At 39.0% G+C, this 21,473-nt stretch overlaps 1 long non-coding RNA gene and 1 pseudogene across 2 annotated transcripts in view; one reads left to right on the forward strand and one right to left on the reverse strand.

Annotated features, from left to right (window-relative positions):
- The window catches only part of LOC309863971, a 76,017-nt gene that overhangs the window by 3,331 nt on the left and 51,213 nt on the right, over positions 1 to 21,473 (forward strand). The gene's annotated exons all lie outside the window — the stretch shown is intronic.
- On the reverse strand, positions 9,000 to 11,148 carry LOC309863407 (cytoskeleton-associated protein 2 pseudogene; annotated as a pseudogene). Its single transcript has one exon. The product of its transcript is annotated as a cytoskeleton-associated protein 2 pseudogene (transcript).

A 21,473-nucleotide genomic window follows, 5' to 3' on the forward strand; every position in this document is an offset into this window, starting at 1 on the left:
AAGGTTCTTATTAAAAGTAAAATCTTATCCTGATAATTTAGGTAGATGCAATATTTGAAATATATTAAGTAGCTGCAAAATCCCTAGGAGAAAAAGAGAATCAGACTTGAGGGCTAATAGCCCTTGAAGGATAATCCCCAGATCACACTGTGGAACTGCTCAAAGGAGATATTGCTGTGACCATTGCAGGGCATTGACACCAGAGACCATGCCACTGACCCTGGGCTCAGAAACTTTGCCTAGGCAAGCAAAGATACTCCCCTAGAAGTTTCAGAGGGGGCATGACCCTGCCAACATCCTGATTTTGGATTTTGGATTTCTAGCTTCCAGAAGTGTGAGAGAATAAAATTTGTGTTCTTTTAAGTCATCCAGTTTGCAACATTAGGCAATCCATGGAAACTAATACAGATGCTTAAGTGACTGAGATACCCAAGCACCCCTAAAGTAGTGTTCCTTAAGTTATTTTTACCCTAGAATACTAATTAAAATCTAGGTAGTAAGAGACATTCACCACAATATTTATTATTCCCAGAAGTTGTAGCCAGTGCAGTAGCCTGGGTAACAGAAATGAGAAGTACAAAATTTTCAGAAGAAGAGAAAAAAGTGTGAGTTGTGGATGATACAGTTTTCTCCCTAGGTCTATGTAATACCATTACAACACAAAAGGAAGTTTACAAAAAGTTAAAAAAAAGCGAACACATAGTTCTCATCTAACAGACTAAACAGATGAGAAAATAGGCGTAACGTGTGGGAGAGTGTACCTTTAGATATTAAACTGTATCATAAAGCCATAGTACATTAAAATAAGACAATACTGGTGCAAGGGTAAGTAGACATTGCTTAGCAAAATATGATCAGGAAATAGATTGTAGCACATGTCATGTTAAGTGTATCCTAAAGGTAGAATTACAAAAGGAGAATATAAAGTTTCATTCATTCCAAAGAACATTTTTGATCAACTTCTTTGTGTCTGACATTGTGCTAAGTTTAGGAAATATAATGATGAATAGAGTAAATCGTAAAATGTCAAGATACTTATAGTCCCTAAGGGAGACAGAAAAGATAAACTATGAAAATAGGAATCATACCAGTGGTGTAACAGAGTCATTACAAAGAACAAGAAGGAGGATTCTTAACTCAGTCTGGAGGGTTAAGGAGGATTTCTTTGAGAGAGTGATATCTAAGCTGGGGCTGAAGGTAGGGAATTTAGGGTAACTAGGTGAAGAGAGTTCTGGAATGAGCCAGCAGCAGGCAAAGAGGCTTAGGTGCTCTGGGAGGACATAAGCAGTTTGGGGAGCTGGAAATAGTCAATCTGGCCCACGTTGGTATTGCAGAAAAGGGTGGAAGGGAGTGAGAAGACAGGCTGGGAGATTTAGGAAAGGCCACGGTTAGGTCTTTTGCTTGCTAAGGAGAGCTGAAGGAGGAGCTGGAAACCTGTTAGAAGTACTAACAGCATTGGGAAATGTGAGGGAAACTTCTAGAATTCTGCCTTATGTCACTAAGTGGGTCGTGTTAGGGAGGAGTGTATTTAGAGAGGTAGAAGGAGGTGATGAATTAACTTGGGTACATGTGGAATGTTTAGCTGATATTTGTGTGTTTTGTATTCAATAAATGCTGCCAATTAAAAATTTGAAAGAATTTATTGAATAAATACAAAAATGAGTTCCTGATGGACTGGAAAATTAAATAAAACTGTAAGAGTTAGAAAAGAAGACACAGAACATATATTGAAATGTTAATACTTATTACTTCTGAATGATAGCTTATTAAATGACCTTTGTAATTTTTATTTCATGACCAAATTCTTTACAGGTTTTTTTTTTTCTTTTTAGAAAAAAGCTAAGTAACAAAAAGCCTTATTTTGCAGTTTCTTGTTATGTTAATAACAACAAATTAACATATAGTGTCACACCTTCCAAGCTGCTCTTGGAACATCTGCAAATACAAAAGGGGCTTAGTTTAATATTGTGAGCTAGAACTCTGGATTCTCAGGAGACAGATTCATTCATGCATTCTATAAATATATACTGTGTGCTGGACACTTTCTAGATACTGGTGATGCAGCACACCAAGGCCTCAGAAGTCCCTGCTATTTTGGTATTACATGCTTGATCAGAGGTACCTTCTAGTAGCACAAGGGAAAAGAGGGTTGAGTCCGTGAACCCAGATAATATACACACATATCCCAAAGCTGACAGGGGACTCAGCGGTCATTTTATTTCATAGATAAGGAAACAGAGACTCAAGTTGAGGGGCTTCCTCCCCACACAGTTGCCTCAGGGATGGGACAAGAATGCAGGTGTTTTGTTTCCTGATTTAATATTCTTTCAACATAAATACATTTCCTCCCCAACTCATATATGTGTCTAAGTCTTTTTGGGTTGTTATACAAAATGCCACTCCTGGATAGCTCATAAAGAATAGAAATTTAGGGGCACCTGGGTGGCTCAGTGGGTTAAGCCTCTGCCTTTGGCTCAGGTCATGGTCCCAGGGTCCTGGGATCGAGCCCCGCATCGGGCTTACTGCTCAGTGGGAAGCCTGCTTCCTCCTCTCTCTCTCTCTGCCTGCCTCTCTGCCTACTGCCTACTTGTGATCTCTCTCTCTGTCAAATAAATAAATAAAATCTTAAAAAAAAAAAAAGAATAGAAATTTATTTCTCAAAGTTCTGGAGGGTGGAAGTCTGAGGTTAGGAAGCTATGGTTGGGTGAGGGCCCTTGTACACACTGCGGATTTCTTGCTGTATCCTCGTGGCAGAAGGGGTTAGGTTCCTCTGTAGGTTTTTTTTTTTTTTAAGATTTTATTTATTTATTTGACAGACAGAGATCACAAGTAGGCAGAGAGAGGGGGAAGCAGGCTCCCTGCCCAGCGGAGAGCCCGATGCGTGGCTTGATCCCAGAACCCTGGGATCATGACCCGAGCTGGAGGCAGAGGCTTTAACCCACTGAGCCACCCAGGCGCGCCCCTGTAGGGGGTTTTTATAATACCATTACCTTGGGCATTAGGTTTTCAGCAGTAGAATTTGGGGGGGGACACAAACATTCAGACTATAGCAATTTGCATTTGCTAAGAGAGCCAAAAATATTTATAGAGTGAGGTTTGTATGTTACCAAGAGATCCATGGTCCTGGGTTTAGAGTAAAATGTATTAAGAGAACATAACTTTACTGCTAGGAGATGCTATTCATTTCCATTCATGCAAATCAACGAATATTTATCAAACATATGTATGTACAAGACCCTGTATTGGGAATATAACTGTAATTAAGATGGATTGTTCCTGCCCTTTTGGAATTTGCATTCTGTTGAAAGAGAGGTAATAAGAAAACAATTGCTGTAGATTCTTATTTTTCTTGGTGGTTCTGTTGCATGAAGTTGCTGTGCCCACTGAATTAATGAATACTGGATTATTGTTCCTAGGGGAAATATAGGATTAGGTTTCTGTGAGTCTCTGACAACATTTTTGTCAAGAATCAATATGCCAACTTATTTCATGTGTGTTTCTATTTAGAGATATCTTACTTAATATATATTGTTGATTCATTAGCACTACACTCATGGCTAACCTGCCAGAGCTGAGCACTAAATGAAACTTATCACAAACATATGGGTTTTCTCTGTAAGGACATCACAGCCTTTCTGCACTTAGGAGTATTAGACGGTGTTTTAGTGCCATACAGGGACCCATTCTAAACGGAAATTTCCAACAAAAAGGCACAAAAATGTGAAAAAACTGGCAGGAAGTAGATCACAAAAAGGACACATTTATAGTATGAGAGCTGAAACAAGAAGGCAGAACATCATCTTTTTGACCTCAGTTGAGAAAGTACATGTAGGGTGACTCAGATTTTTCTCTATCCTGTGCATGTCCAGGAATGCCTGTGATAGCTCTGTGAGTATTGATTTTCCAGTTACAAGTAAATTTTAGTGAGTACAGAATCTATAAATAAAGGGGATCAATGATATACTGTTAGCTGTTTAGTTTCCATCATTATAATTGTGTTGATGATTACACTGACAGAATATTGTTTCACAGAGAATCTGGAGGGTCAGAGAAGCTCCTCTGAGGAAATGACATTAAAGCTGTGAACTGAAGGATGGGTGTTAGCTGGGCTGAGTGGGAGAGAGGATAGATCATTTTAGAAAGGAAAAAAAAAAAACCATAAACAAGGGACCTGAGGTGGGAAGGAATATTGCATATTTATAGGACTCTAATGATGTCCTATACAGGCAGCACTGGTGGGAAGAAGTGACCAGATCATGGCACTAGGATGGTTGTAGGGAAGGCCAATTAGAAACTTATTTCAATAGCTGAGGAGAGTCCGAACTAGAATTAGAGTAAGGGCAAAGGGTGAGGACAAAGGCAGTGTTAGGATCACTAGTGGGTTTCTGAGTTGTACATGAAGGGGGTGCTCTTTCCAGAGAGGAGGTACACTGGAGAAAGAATAGGCTTTTGGGGAACAAGTCTGATTTTTGTCTTGAGGTTAAAAATGTCTGTGTAATGTGGCAGGTGAGGAAATGTGCCTTCAAGTTTCCCCTTTAAGCAAGGACATGTTATCCAGTTGGAAGGAAAGTAGTCAGCAGATAACCACCAATTGTCAGTGACTTCAGGGTCTGCTAAAGCTCCAAGAGCTGCCTCATTAGAAATCATGTTCTTCTGGAACAGCCCACAACAGGTGAATAAGTGAGGTGGGATAATCTGATGAGCAACACTTATTCCAGAGCCCCTTGCTGAGGTGACCAAGGGGAACCTGAAGGTAGTTTGACTTCTTCCTCAGAGCATTCTTCTCTTTTCCTCCTTCCCTGCAAGGGGTTTGATCTCTAGAAAACACCTCACACACCAAACTCTGTCTTAGTGTGTGATTTGTAGACTCCAACCTGCAGCCCATAGCCAAGTGGAGATGTCAAGTTAGATAGAGGCATGGGATCTAGAGACGTACATTCATGTGTGGTCAATACAGGGATGCTGAGTGAAAACACGTGAGTGGTTGATTCTGTTTAGACAAAAGAATGGAGAAGAGAGGGAGCCGAGGACTGAGTCTTGACAAACTTCCCCTTTGAAGTGTGAGTCAGAGAAGAATAATCTAAAAGACTGTTTAGAAAGGTAGGGGATATCCAAAAGTGGGACATATCACAAAACACAAGAGAAAAAGGAACTTAACCCCACAAAGTGCTACTGAAAGGAGGCTAGGTAAGTTGTGTTTCAAAGAATATGTATGTATGTATGTATGTATGCATGCATGAATGTATGTATGTATTTTTAAGATTTTATTTATTTATTTGACAGAGAGATCAAGAGAGCACAGGCAGGGGGAGCAGCAGAGGGAGAGCAAGGAGCAGGCTCCCCACCAAGCAGGGTGCCCAATGTGGAGCTTGATCCCAGTACCCTGGAATCATGACCCAAGGTGAAGGCAGACACTTAACCATCTGAGCCACCCAGGGGTCCCCAAAGAATATTTATTAGAGGTCATTTGCCTCCTTAGCTCAGTGGTTTGGTGGGATGTTGAGAGTAGAAGCTAGGTTTCAGTGGTAAGTGGAATGAGTGAGAAATGAAGAAATAGAGACAGTACTTGTAGACAATTATTTTCAGAAATGTGGCTGGGAATAGGAGAGAAGAGATTGAGCTGTAATCAAAAAGGGAAAATCAAGATGAAGATTTTCTTAAATAGGATAGGGCATATTTGAATGAGCAGAAGGGAGCAAGCGGACATGATGTTAGAAGATGTAGAATAAAGAGGAGATAACTGATAGGATATGATGCTTGAGGAAATGGGCTACAGAACAGAGGGATTTGATCTCAGCCAGGAAGAAGAAAGCTGGCTTTCAGAGAAATTGAGAAAAAGAGAGTGGAACAGATGTGGATGAGTTGTTCATTTGAAATCAGGTGGTGGGAAGCCAAGAGCTCCTCTCTGATGGCTTCCGGTTTCTGTGTGAGTTTGGAGGTGAGGTTGTCTGGTGAGATTGAGGGAGCTTTTGGAGGTTGTGGTTTGGTGAAAAATGATCCAGAAAGTTACCAGGTTACCATGGACAGTGAGGAAATGAGATGATGAAAGAAATGTGGTAGTAGAATTGTAGAGCAGTGTGGAGAGCCCAGTTGAAATTCTGGAAGGAGACTTAGCCCAATGAAGTGGTGTTTGGGCATTTTGTAATTTAGGGACACATAGTTTAAAAATCACCATTGTTTCCCCTGATTATCTTAGAGGAACACAGAAAACTGGGGTAAAAGTGCTTTGTCATAAAAGTAGTCTCTGTTTCTAAATATATGGACTCTCTCACCCTTTTATCCCCTCCCACTTTCTGGTCTTCAGATATTTCTTTGATAAATTCTTAAAATCAATATGTAATCTTATTTGCTGAGTAAGTTACAGGATAAAAATGTTGACATTATTTTCCCTCATTTAATCTTCTAACATCCTTTTAGGGTAGATAATGTTCTCACCAAGTGTTTGCAAAGGTATGGGAATGCTCACCACGATCCCACATTGAAACAGCAACATGGGCTCAGTTCTTTTCCATTCAAAGTACATGATCTTTCATTGGTTCACATCACTGTTCTCAGACATGGACTAGATTCAGGCTAATTTTTACTGACGTATTTAGTCAAAGATAATTTCTTTTTGTTGTTGTTTTGTTTTATTTACTTAACATTTTCTTTTGATTTTGACTTTGTGATCCATTATGATAAATTTTTTTTCTTTGACATCTTTAGCAATAGCAGGCTTGAAGGAGTAAAGAAGTAATTGCTTTAAGATAGTTAGTGAATGATAAGCCTTTTTTTCCATGAAGTTGTTCTTGTCTGTGCTTTGCTTGAGTTATGGTTATGGTAATGTGGTCTCTGGCACAACTTCAGCAGCAATAATATTTGTTCAATTACAGCTGCCTGAAAGTTACTTAAAATTTCAAATGCTTGATGCAACAAGATAAGGCTGCAGGGAAGAAGGATCAGTCATAGGCATGCTTGTCCTTGGAGGAAAAAAGAATTTCCCTGTGCCCCTGAAGCTTCAAGAATAGTTGGGATTGCTGTAAAGGCCAGAGAACGATGAATAGGATGACTTGAAATTGATGATTTGGAGCAAGTCATATATTTTAAAGAGAGTTTTTCAGATCATTAATTTGAAGTCAATCATTTCAAAACACAATAAAGTGGTCTTGATAGAATAGTTCATTCATTTATGCAACACACATCTATTGAACATCTATTATATTCTAGTGACTGTGCTTGACATTGGAAGTAAGAAGGGAATATAAGGCACCAGCTCCATAATCACGACAATGTCTTCTAGTGGGTTAGATAGACATACACACAGTTAACTATAACATCAGGGCAAAGATAAGATGCAAAAGCCAATAGGAACATTTATTCCATCATATCCCTCTATGCGTAGTATGGAAGGGCATGTTTTAAATGAAAACACATGAAACTTAAAACCAATGTAAAATTGGTTCCCTCTAGGCTATGATTGGGGGAGAGCGTCACTTCTGCTCTACTTCACAGAAATATTTATTTAAATCATGATATGTTTTAAACATATCAAGAAATAGAGAGGAAAATTACTGCATGATTCCACTTTTATGACATACCTATGTTAGTTTGATTCATAGACAAGGAATGTAAAATGGTGGTGCCGGGAGGTATTGGAGTGTTGCTTTTTAGTCGGTATGGAGTTTCAGTTTTCAAGATGAAAAGAGTCCTGTGGGTGGGTGCTGGTGGTGGCCAAACATATGAATGTCCTAAATGCCATTGGACTGTACACTTAAAAATGGTTCAGATGGTAAATTTTAGGTTATGTGTATTTCACCATGGTTAAACAGAGACATTGGGAAACTAATAAAAGAGATTACTATGTTCCTACCACTGAATATAAACATGTAGGTATATTTGTTTTATAATTTTTTGATTTCTCTCTTTTAAAAGAAATAAAACTTTGAAATACAGCTAGAGTGTCCCTTTTCTGTTTCTTAGATGTAAGTTCTATCCTAAAGTTTGGGTGTCTCATTCCCATGCATTAAAAAAAATACTTTTGCTATTGTCAATGCCTTCCATCCAAAGACCACCAGGAACACACTTGTGGATGAATGCACACTATGAGAACTGTAGGTTATAGGAGGATGGTGATAGAAAGAACTTAATGTAGGACTTAGGTCTCTGTTAAGTGATTCTCAGAAAGATTTAGTGAAGCAGGCTTTGCTCTGGGTTGGATGCTATCAGGAAGTGGGGGTAATTCTATCCTAGTGGAAATGGGGGTAATTCTATCTTAGGAAATCTCATCTGGAAGGAGGGAAACCTAGGGCAACACTAAAGTTGTAATGGGTTAAGAAGCCACAGTCTCTTATGTTAGCCAGGATAGGGAATATTTGGTCATTTTTGTGGTTAAGGATACTGTTCCTGTTTTTGTGAGTGTTCAGATATAATTATAAGGCAATCTTATGTTTGTTTTGGTCTACCATGGTCACAGAATGGCCTTGTGTGTTGTTGATGCTCTGTAAAATTATTTATGTTCAACAGGACATTGTAACCTATCTCTGAATGTCAGGATAGTCCTTGATATCAGAGACTGTTTTCAGTTTCTGTCACTTCATATGTAGGTGTTCATAAATGAAATCTGTTATTATTTTGTGGGTCTTAAATATTTGAATGAATGATAATATATGGTATATGTCATCTGCAAGTAGCTTTTTTACTCAGTTTTATAGTTGAAGATTAACCTAGGTTGTTAGTGGCAGATTTAGCTCATGTCTTTTACAGATCATTTTGTATTCAACTGAAGGGTAGTTAAATTGCTTTTGTATTTTCTTGTTAAAAATAGCACTGACACATCTAGCATACAGATCTAAGTTTCTAAATACCATTCTCCAACAACAGCAACTTTGTCTCAAAAAATATTGGGGCATAATAAAAGGCACAGAAGCCAGCTTGGAAGGGTTGTTGCAGCATAATTTGTGGGCAACTTGAACAATAAATGAAATAATGATAATAACAGACTATATTATAGTGAATTAAAATTTTTTTTTTTTTGCTGATCATCACTTTATTTCTCTTGTGCTGTTCCAGTCTCTGAGTACATTGGGCAGAGCGCAGCGTTAGGACGGCACACAAAAGCATCGGTTTCACCTCCCAACTCTGTTAGCTGCTCCAATGAAGACACACATGGGTAATGGTCTTTTAACATATCTGGCAGTTTAGAAGTCTTCTCGTGAATACGTCGAGAACGTCTAACTGGTGTTAGAAACTTTAGCTCTTTAAATGTAGTATCTGTGTTATCAAACTGTATCTTCTTTTTTACACTTTGTAGGTATGGTGTAGTAGACACGTTATATTTGATTAAGCAACTCCCCCTGGTCTCTGTACTGGGGGTTTTAACATCATTGGTTGGATCTTTTTTGTCATCTTCCTCTTTTTCACAATCTTGAAATACCACATTTCTATTTTTCTTTTCCATTTCTAATCTTCCTGACTTTAGATTAACACCCATATCTTCATTGTCGACTTCTTGAATGTATTCCTTAGTTGCACAAGCCTCAACATTTTCTCCATATTTCACTTTCTCTTGACTCTTCATTGTTAGAATATCTGCAATTGCATGTCACATCTCTTCAATAGGCTGAGCTCCTGCCAAAATAGCTTTCTCATAGATTGTGATAATATTTTCAATAGGACTTGTGAGTGGTTCAATACGTACAAGGCATATCCAATATTTAACAAGTTTTTTGGCATCTGGAATATTTTTAATCAGGTCATTCAGTATGACCAATATTTCTTCTTTTGGGCATCCCCCATTAATCAGGTTTAAGCATTCTGAAAATGTCTTGTTTACTTTTTCAGTAAATAATCTTTGTTCATCTTCTTCTACCATGGTTGTCCAAAAGGGCCCGACCGAGTTTTCATTCTGCCCTCCAGGCTCAGGCTGGGTAACCACTGCGCTAGGAGGCCTTTTCAGCACTTTTCTTTTGCCAGCTCTCCACTCGCTCAGACGAGCTTTTCTCTCTTCTGCTGTTTCTTTGGGCCGGGCCGACCTATCAAGAGTTGCTTTTGCTATAGTGTGTCTGCGGGGGTCAATGCTTTTTGATTTCTGTACCAGTTTGGTGTTAGAAGACAAAGCAGGCCTGGCTACAGTTTCAGAGGTCAAGCTTCTTGCCAGTGTCTTCCTTCTCTCTACATCCTGAGCACCGGTTTTGGCACTAGATGAAACCGTGTTTGAGTGCAGTAATTCTTTCTCCCGAGGCCCTTTCCGGATTGTAACGTTGGCGGTGGTTCTCCCAAGGCCCTGTTTCACAGCGTCCTGGGCGCTGTCTTGGTGACTTCTGGTAGGAGGCCGCCCCAGCTGTCTGTCCTGAGATGCTGTGCTCCCAAATTTAGTGGTGGTCACTGTGTTCAGGGCTCTATCACTTCTCACCGTCGCACCTCGGGTATCTGCAGGCAGAGGCTCTGGGGCTTTAGGGACAGCGGCTGAAGGTTTCTTCGTTGTTGCAGAACTCTCATCTCTGACTGGCAGGGGCTTTCTAAATGAATTAATCTTAGACTGAACAATTTGGCCACGGTAAGACCCAAGCACAAGCTTCTTGGACGTGTTAGCATCTTGCTTTGGTTTTTCTGTGGATACCTGTTTCTTCTTATTGTTGTTTTTAAGATGAAACACTTGGCTTAATGTCCTGTGTTGACTTTGAGGGTCATCTTTAATTGGTACGGACTGTCTCATTTGATTATTATCCTCAAAATTATGTGTGTCAGTTGCTATTGTTGAATTGGTTGATTTATTAGAAGGTCTTAAAGGACTACAATTTTTTCCCGTTGTTATATGATTTTTGTTCCCAGGAGGTCTACTGACATTTTCTTTACCAGCCATTTTTGTTTCAAATTTCAGAACTTTTGTCTCTTCGTGGACCTGGCCCTCAGAGTTCATCACTTTCTGGTCTCTACTGGGTATGTGATTTTCCTGTTTGTATGCAAAAAAAGTTTTTCTTTTTAATATATGTTCCTTGAGTTTTTGTCTTCTTTGTTCTCTGAACGCGGGCTGAGCCCTCTGGCTCGGGGGCAGCTGCAGGTCCTGAGGCACGGCTGGGGTGCTCATGGCCGCTACCGAAGGGGGCCGCGTCTCACCTCTGACAGTCCCGGACTGCGCAAGCCAAGGCCCCGGCGAACAGAGCACGCCGCCCGCCCCGCCTATAGTGAATTAAAATTATCTGTAAACTCATGCTGCTTTAAATAATACTAAATTTTTCACTCAGTTTGTAGCTTGCCTTTTTACTTTGCATATGGTGTTTGCAATTGCGCCTTAAATTCTAGTTTTATTGTGGCCGTTTTTATGAAACTTTTCCTTTATTGTTATGTTTCTGTGACATAGATAAGAAATGATTCCTTATTTAGGGCATATAAAGATTTTTTTTTAAGATTTTATTTATTTATTAGAGAGAGAGAGAGAGAGAGAGAGCATGAAAGGAGAGAGGTCAGTGGGAGAAGCAGACTCTCTGCCAAGCAGGGAGCCCAATGAGGGACTCGATCCGGGGACTCCAGGATCATGACCTGAGCCGAAGGCAGTCACTAAACCAGCTGAACCACCCAGGTGCCCCAAGATTTTTTTTTTTATATATAAGCTTTAAGCTTCTGTTTTTCACATTTTGGTGTCTAGTAAATCTATAATTTGTTTATGTGCATGGTGTGAGGAAAGGAATCTCATTATATCTTTTCTATGTAGATAGTTGCCCATCATAGCATCATATAATTCTACCGTCATATTAAAAATTTCAGTTTCTAGACTCTTCCTTATATTTACTGATATATTTACTCTCCATTGATTAATATCACTTTTTAAATTAAGACCTGATCTCTAGTTGGTCAAGCTGCATCAATATAATTTTTTGTACAATTTTATCTTGGTTCCTTTTGACCCATTACTCCTTCATATGAATTTAAATTTCTTGTTAAGTTCCATGAAAAATCTCATTGGAGTTTTGATTGAAAATGCATTGAATTTATAATTTCAATTGTCATAATATCAAGTCTTTTCCCTATGATCTTGGAATACCTATTTATTTAGCTCTTATTATTTTTATTAAATCTGTAATTTCCATGGCACCTGGGTGGCTCAGTTGGTTGAGCATCTGCCTTGGGCTCAAGTCATATCCTGGGGTCTTGGGATTGAGCCCCGTGTTGGCTCCCTGCTCAGTAGCAAGTATGCTTCTCCTTCTCTCTCTGCTGCTCCCCAACTTGTGCTCTCTCCCCCTCTCTCTCACATAAAATACATAAAATCTTCAAAAAATCTTTAAAAAATCTATAATTTCCCTGTAAATATTTCATACCTAGGGGCACCTGGGTGGCTCAGTGGGTTAAGCCTCTGCCTTCAGCTCAGGTCATGATCTCAGGGTTCTGGGATCGAGCTCCGCATCGGGCTCTCTGCTCAGCAGGGAGCCTGCTTCCTCCTCTCTCTGCCTGCCTCTCTGCCTACTTGTGATCTCTGTCAAGTAAATAAATAAAATATTAAAAAAAAATTCATACCTATTATGTTAGATAGGTATAGTCCTGTATGTAAAATACTTGAACGTTGCCACTCTGTCCTAACAAGTAAAAAGCTGAACAAACTGAAAAATCAATGACCCTTCTTAAATCTGTAAGAGAAGTGAGGTCACAGGGCAAACCACTGCTCTCAAACTGGAGAGATTCATAGGAGACTGCAGAGAATCACGACTTACTTGAGCAGAAGCCTAGAGGCACCAGCCAGCATGGAACCAGTGCCAGGTTAGGAAAACTAAAATGTAGTTAATAAACTGCTGGAGGCTTGGTGTCTATAAGGCTGAGGGCTAAAAACTCCAGAAGGACTCAGTCATTGGAGAACCCCCACACTTTTTGTGAGTTTTACTTCCTGAAGCTCTACCAGCATCTCATAGTAAATATCAGAGAAAAAACATCTGCTCTTGCTTCCAGAAGTGGGGAAAGGAAAAGGGACCATTTTGAAATATAACAAAGCATTCTGTCTTTCTTAATAAAAGTTTCCCAGGAGAAATTATTTAACCAGAGCCTAACCTGCTGGGGTTTCATCAAAGCCTACTGACCTGACAGAAGGGAAATACCCCAACCTGACCTCCTTTAGCCTTCCTGTCCCACTTAAGGGAGGGGGGTAGTGAGAAGTGTGTATAAAGTTCACAGTTCAGAGATATTCAGAGATACAGGGCCACTATTGTTTACATGTATCCCTAGGTGTCTCTATTAATTGGGGATTGCCTTGCTGCTCAAAACATAATCAGACATGTGTGTCTTAGACATATTAGGGCTCAGTCTCTTAAATAGTAGAAAGCCAGTGGTACCTAGTTCTTTTTGTCCTCCAGTGATAAGTTTAGGGCCTTTGCAAGTCTTTATTCTTTTCTTTTTTTCATGGTACCCAAACAGTTTTTGGAGCTTTAGCTATACTGTCTGATTCTATGCAGCTGGAAGGAAGGAGGAAGTACACAGGGACAAAAAGGGATTTCTGGGAGCTTCTGTCTGACGTTTTTTACTTACATATAGTTGGCAATCTGTAGATTCAAGGGAGACTGGAAAATATAGTTTTTCAGGTGTACATATGGTCACCTTGAATATAATCAGAGTTGTCTTACTAAGGAAGATAAGAAGAAAGTCAATATAGAAGCAGGGAGCTACTAGCAGTTGCTATTCCAAGATATTTTAATTTATATTTTAAAAATATCTCTTAAAAATTAAAATTTCATTTGTTTATTAGTATTCATAAGAATGTATTTATTTAAAAAATAAAGTATAACTTACATACAAGAAAATCTGCCCCTTTAAATGTACCTTTCTGTAAGTTTTGACAAAGGCACACAGTCATTGTTTTGTTTAATAAACACATCAAACAGAGAGAAGCAGAGAATTTTATGAGGTTTGATCCAAGAAGCAGGCAAGACCATGTTCTTAAGGGGCACTTTAAGTGATTATATGGTCTCTGGATTTAATGCAAGCACAGTAGTAAGTCACCAGAGAGTTTTAAGCAGGGCAGGGATGTGATATAATTTATGTTGCAAACCACACTCTGTATTTTCTCTGGAGAATGGGTTGTGAGGCACATGCCAGGGAGACAGTCCAATTACAAGGCCACTGCAGAGTCCAGGCAAGTTTTTACCATTGCTGGGATGGGTGGTGAAATGCAGGTAGAGGTAGTTAGGACACATTTGGTATTAGGTGCTAGAATCCACAGGCTTTGTGCTCTTGGGTTTTCATCTTCAACAATTTCTATTACTTGGATGTGATTCCCTTTGGAATCAGATGTTCAGAATAATCACGGTAATTTGTGAATTTCTTTGCATACATACACTGCTAATTTGGCAAAGCTGTTATTTTTTTCCCCTCATTTCCCATTCATGTTCACAAGTGTGATTCACAAGCTGCATGATGTAATTACTTTTCTGAATTAGAGAAAAGAATGAAGAAAATATTCTATTTAATAAAAGACTTTGAAACATGCTCATATGATCTGGCTTTTACACAAGTGTTTGGAAGCAAGTTGAGAAAACTACTAGATGGAGATCTTATCTCTGGAGTTTGGTGAAAGTTCTGACTTCTGGAATCTCTTCCATAAATTGCTTAACTTCCATGAACAATGTTCTTAATTGTGTGTGTGTGTGTGTGCACGCGCATGCGTGTACAGACACATGCCAGGCTTCCTGAGAAAATTGGTGTATTGAATTCCCAGTGTTGTGTATATATTCCTTTGTTAATCTATTCTCCTCTTAAATCATTCTTGATTGAATATAGAAGTGGGAGTTTGTAAATATTTTTTTCTTTTTTTTTTTTTTTATTATGGCGCACTATACAGAACATAAAATGTACACTTATGCCATTTTCCAGCGCAGGGCCCACGGTGGGACCCCTTCTCCTTGCGCCACCACCTCCACCGTCCACATTCACACCGTTTTCTTCTTCCACAACCACAACTCAGCCCTCATGAAATACTGACGTCGCCCCCGCCTCCCATTCTGCTTTCTGTCTCTATGAATGTGAGGACTTTGGGAACCTCAATTTCAGTGGGATTCTGCAATGCCACTTGTATCGTGTGGCTGGCTTATGTCACAGAACATCACGTCCTCAAGGTCTGTTAAATAATTTAAATAATTAAATTAAATAATTTAAATAAAGTCTTTAACAGATAAGAAGGGATTGATCTATTTTAGGAATAAATTGATGAATGAAGACATAGATGAAGGACATAGATGAATGACTGAAGGGCCTCAAGCTGGGGACCCCCAGCCACTTGCTGCTCAAACGGCCGTAAGAACACCCGACACAGAAGAGTGGTGAGCTATGCAAAGAAATCAAGAAATAATATCAGGAAAATATAAATAAAATGGAAAACCATGATCACATTTAGAAAAAAGGAACGTAACTTTGAACCATGAAGGATAGCATAGGTACTGCATTTGGACTATAAATTTGGGTTTGGGCTTCCTGGAACAACAAGAAAAGAGACACACAATCATTTGCCCAATTCCCATGACCAGGATAGCAGGATGCCCAGTTTGAGCCTAAGAAGGGTTTAACCTAGATGTGAAGAGGGTCTATAATGTATCTGCTATATTTCTCTTAGTTACAAGCTACCACGTGGCCCTGGAGTGGTTTTTGGAAAAGAGATGCCTAAAAGAAGTGTCATATAGTTGATTCATCTTTAGGGACACCTACCTAAGGGGTAGGGATGGGACTTATTCATGTGTGTAATCACACAGTAGCCTGGGGAGGTGATCATGCTGGAGCCCTGGAGTGCAAATAGAAGTAATATCAGGTGGGAATGTCGGAGTGAAAATCTAGCACCTTTGCAGTTTTCTATGCTGCTGTACCTTGGAACATTTTCCCACATGATGTTGATAGGTATTTTGAAAAACAAATGTTCTGTGATCAGTTGTCAAAGGATGTATTTAGATTTTATTAACAGGGTATGAACAGGGTATGAACGGGTGTGTAAGACAGATCTCAGTGGCTGTTACTCCTTCCTCCTTGTGCCTTCAAAAGTCTGCATTCTTTCGAATAATTCTGGATATCCCAAGAGGTCCCCTGAACAGTTCTGGAGGACTTCCCTGTGACTTTTGTTGAGCTGAGCTGTAAGTTCTCTTGGCTGTCATTGCCTCTGGGATATGCCCCTGCCCAATATTCGCCCATGTTCCCCCCTGGCCCACAATCTCTTGATAGGGTCTGTGGCCTCATAGAACCACACATTACTGTTACCCTTGTCAGACATTTCAGTACATTCCAGTACCTCACTGGACACTGCTTTTGCTTCTGCTGTTTCCTGCTGGACTTGGGTCTTTTGCTAAGACCCAATGACTGCTAGGAGCAGTCATTCCTTCCACTGTCTCCTTTTGGGCACTGCCATTCTTCTTGGCAATGTGCTGGAAAGTTTAGTATGAAAATCAGCTTGCTTAGTGATGAGGTGGACATAAATGCCAGCCAAAATGGTAGTACTTCACAAGTTACAGGACTCTCAGTGCAACAGTCTTGAATTACTGGTGGGGGTGAGGTTATTGGACCTTTCCCGTAGCAAAGAAGTCACAGCACAGAGTGTGGTGGCTTAGGACAGGCTCAAGATTTTTATCCATTGGGCTTGTTGAATAAGTGGACTCTGCTGTTTGGCTGTTTCAGATGAAGAGAAAAAGTAGAAAACCAAGCCACATGCTTTAAAGCAGCTTATCAGAAAAGCTCTTTAACTTGTTGGGCATAATGTAGATTTCTTGCGTGGCTATTGTCTTCCATGTGTCTACTGTGCCTCGTTATAGGAAACCCATGGTACCAGAACCCTACCACAAATTATGAATATCTAGTATTAATACTGAGTATTATTAGCATCTGATGAGTGAGGAAGTGCAAATCAATGGGGAAGGAGTGTGTGCTTTAGAACAGGTGAGTGGGAAAACAGACTCTCTGCCACAAACTCTAATTAAAATAAACCTCACACTGATACAGATGAAAGACATTAACATAAAAGATGAAATCATAAAAATATAGAGTGCACAGGTGAATATTTTACAGGTGAATATTTTACTTTTATTGGGATGGAGAAGAATGTTCTTTGCTGAAATACAATAAAGGAAATCAGAAAGGAAAAGATCGGTAGATTTAGGTGCATAGAAATATTTAAAGTTTTGTTAACTCAAAGTATACCACATACACAGTCTCAAAGGAAGGTTTAATAGTAATTAAGATCACAGACTCTGGCATACTCTCCGCATCTGCTATTGGAAACAAGCGTTGATGAAATCAATGAATAGTCATGTAGCAATACATACCAAAATTTCTATGTCCTAACCTTTTGACCAAGCAGTTCCACTGTTATGAATTTATTGTCCATATATATTTGTAAATGCACAGCAAAAATATTAGTCGCTTCATTGTATAACATTGATGAAAACTCAAAATGACCTACTGTCCAATCAGTAGTGGCACTGTTTAATATATCTTATTACATCCATACAGTGGAATGGGTTGCAGCCACTAAAAAGAATGAGGCCACTATGTATATGCAGATGAAAAGGTTTCAAGAGTTACTAGGTGGAAAAATATGAGAGAATGCTTGCCTTTTTGTTAAAAAAAAATCTATGTACTGTTATTTGTGCCAGTTTTTCTTTTTCTAAAAATATGTAAAAAACCACTAAGAGGGGCTACTCTTGGAGAATAAGATGGGCATTTGATGAAAGAGAGACTTTTGTGATTTTATGTTATTTTTTTTCACATTTCTAGTTATGACCATTATTTTAAAAATAAAGGGAAATGTTTTTGTATATTTTATTAAAAGCCCATAATGTAGTCTGACAGCTCTAGAACTAATCATGTTATAAATTTGGAAAAATCACTTTATTTGTGAATCTTACTTTACTCATTTGTAAAATGAGAAAATTAATAGTGCTGGTTTCATAGGAGTTTTCTGGAGATTAAATGAGATATGGCATATAGAAAGCACTCAGTAACTGTTTGCTATTTTTTTTTTTTAAGATTTTATTTATTTATTTGACAGACAGAGATCACAAGTAGGCAGAGAGGCAGGCAGAGAAAGAGGAAGGGAAGCAGGCTTCCTGCTGAGCAGAGAGCCTGATTTATTAGTTAGTTTTTTTTTTTTTTTAAAGATTTTATTTATTTATTTTACCGAGAGAGATCACAAGTAGACAGGCAGGCAGAGAGAGAGAGAGAAGCAGGCTCCCTGCTGAGCAGAGAGCCCGATGCGGGACTCGAGCCCAGTACCCTGAGATCATGACCTGAGCCGAAGGCAGCGGCTTAGCCCACTGAGCCACCCAGGCACCCCTGATTTGGGGTTTGATCCCAGTACCCTGGGATCATGACCTGAGCCGAAGGCAGAGGCTTTAACCTATTTAGCCACCCAGGCACCCCTGTTTGTTATTCTTATTATTAATGATCAAAATGTAATTTGAAATTATCTGTTGGTTCTTAAACTATTTTTCTTTGCACTATTATTATTTTGAGTGGTAGCTCTGGGCATTATTAAAATGCAATTCTTAGTTTTTAGTAGCCTACTTAGAATTACTATTGTACCAAATCATATAAAATACAGAAACTTTATAACTATCAGGCCTATTTATCCCTTTTGTCATGTCCTTTATGCAATTGTTGTCCTATGTATTAAATCTACATGATTTATGATTATGATTTTATGATTTATGACCAGATGATATTAAAGTGATATAAAATGACATAAAGAGGATAAAAAATGTATAAATGTAACTGTGAAACCTGTAATGTACAGCATGGTGATGAAAAATTCTTTTTTAATTATGTAAAATGATGACCTTCAGATAGCATAAAACCAACAAAGTGATATCTTGTTCTAAAGAATCATGTATATTTTAAAGAGATTAGCAGGAAAATAGTCCTCTCTATTTACCAGATGTTTTTACTTCTTATGTTCTTCATGTTTTGGTTAAGGTCCATATTTTTGTTATCATTAACTTCAGAACAACCCTTTGCATTTCTTTTTTTTTTTTTAAAGGTTTTATTTATTTATTTGACAGACAGAGATCACAAGTAGGCAGAGAGGCAGGCAGAGACAGGGGGAAGCAGGCTCCCTGCTGAGCAGAGAGCCCGATGCGGGGCTCGATCCCAGAACCCTGACCCCATGACCTGAGCCGAAGACAGGGGCTTAACCCACTGAGCCACCCAGGCGTCCCCCTTTGCATTTCTTGTTCCGTAGGTCCACTCTATTGACCTTCATATATCTTGCATATTATGCATATTTGAGTATTTTCTTGCATAAACATTTATGTGTTTGATCATAGAGCCCTATGGCAGGTCCTGCTCGAGGTATTATATTGTGTTACTTGGGTGTATTCTCCAGGAACTCAGTCCTGAATCAGCAAAACCTGGTGATGGCATCTAGTGGTGGGGTTAGTAAGGGGGAAGAAAGAAGGCAAAGATGATCCCAGTTTTTTCTCTGTTTTGTGTGTGTATGTGTGTGTGTGTGTGTTTTGCTTGAGCAGTAGGTATGGTGTCATCTAATTAAAAAAAAGAGGTTAAATAGCCAGTTTGCTGAGAAATTGGGGTGGGGCGAGAGGAGCTGCCGAGTTTAGCTTTGTACATATGGTAGTGGCCTATCCAAGTGGTACATCCATGACCAAGACAGATGGATACACAGATCTGGAGCTTTGAAGGAGGGTCTGCATTAGAGAAGTCAAAACAGACAGCAAAAACAGAAGTAAAACCAGTAAATCATCAATGAATCATTGAAGTAGTAATTAGTAAAAGTTTATTGTGACACACCTAAAAGACAGTTTGCAAACCTACAGTACTCAAACCAAACCAGGGAACGAGGTTTCTGGTGTATATTTTAAAGCAGCTTAGATACTGAGAAATTGGTGACTGTTTGTTCTTCACAGTGACTGGTTACAGTATTAGAATTTTCTTAAGTGATAGGGAACTGGTCAGTGGTTGTTACCTCATGTCAACCTTGGGAAATGGTTTAAGTTTTGCTTATAATTTTTAGAGTCATAAGCATGAAAATTAGTCTTGCAAAATAAGTTAAATTAGGCTTTTTTTTTTTTTGGTATGATTAAACTAATTTTATCTGCTCAGGGACTTTTCAAGGCTGGTCTCTGTTTTTGATTTTAGTAATTACCTCTCTACATATATGATAAAGCAGGCCAAGAGTATGACCCACTAGTATAGCATAATTCTCTGCTACTGTCCTTGATGTAGTCAAGCTGAAGAATCACACATTGAAACATTTGTTTCAAATGGTCTTGCTAGTTGAGTTCCCAGGCTGGAGGGTGAGGTGGTCAAGGTCTTCACCATTGATGTAGGTATTGCTGATTTCATTCCGTTGTCGGATCCTGATGGATACCATCTGGCCTGTGAGTGACTGCCAACAGATATTTAAAACCCTTTAGAGTAGATAATACATTAGAGGTTAATATGATGGTCCATAATTGAAAAATTCCCCAGAGCAGAGATTCTCAGGAGCCAATTTTGAACCAAGTATATAACTTAAATGGGTTATAATTTTAAAAAGTTATTTACATACGCACAGCATGATATATTAACAATCACATGTCTTCATGATTACTTTAGGACAAGCTGAATGTGAGGATATTTTATTTTAGGTGGCAATGTTGCAGGTAAGTTTTCACTTAAATTATGTTCTATATCATGTGAGCATCAGCTAATTTAATGAAAGGCATTTCTAAGGGGGAAAAAAGCTCAAAGATTAATAAGGAATCTCAGACTGGACTTCTTTTTTTTTTTTTTTTTAAGGTTTTATTCATCCATTTGACAGACAGAGATCACAAGTAGGCAGAGAGGCAAGCAGAGGGAGAGGAGGAAGCACATTCTCTGCAGAGCAGAGAGCCCGATGCAGGGCTCTATCCCAGGACCCTGGGATCATGACCTGAGCGGAAGGCAGAGGCTTTAACCCACTGAGCCACCCAGGTGCCCCTCAGACTGGACTTTCAAAAGCCTCTCAAAGACTAGGAAGCCAACCCAAGGGCTAGTCCACTTGTGTCCTTTTACAAAGAGAACAGGTTCTTACTGAACTTATGCAAAAACATATACTGTCATGAAAAATAAAACATTTAATAAGAATTTCTGGATTCGGGAGGGAGTTATTATTTTAAACATCTTATCTAAAAGAGAATAAAATTATTTTGAACTGAATTTTCTGTAGAAATTATAAAAGGCACTAAATTTTTATTTTCTTTCCTTTTTTTCCCCTTGACATGATATTGTGACTAAGAGCATTTTGGGGTGCAGCTGGGATGATCAGTTTCAGGAAGCACACAATGAGCCTTTCACCAGTTGTATTTTCTTGAGATAAACTTGGGATCATTTTTAAATGAGCTATCACAATAATAAAAGGTATAATTTCCTGGAAAATGAATCCAGCTTTTGTTAAGTAGTAACACGTTTCAGGATTTTCATGGAAAGAGGCAAGTCTTCCACAGAGTTCAAATTGAATACATTATGATATTTCAGAATTCACTGGGTGATGATGAATTCCCAGCATG

The sequence above is a fragment of the Mustela nivalis genome (assembly GCF_964662115.1).
Source record: "Mustela nivalis genome assembly, chromosome: 4".
In the NCBI taxonomy this organism is placed as follows: Eukaryota; Metazoa; Chordata; class Mammalia; order Carnivora; family Mustelidae; genus Mustela; species Mustela nivalis.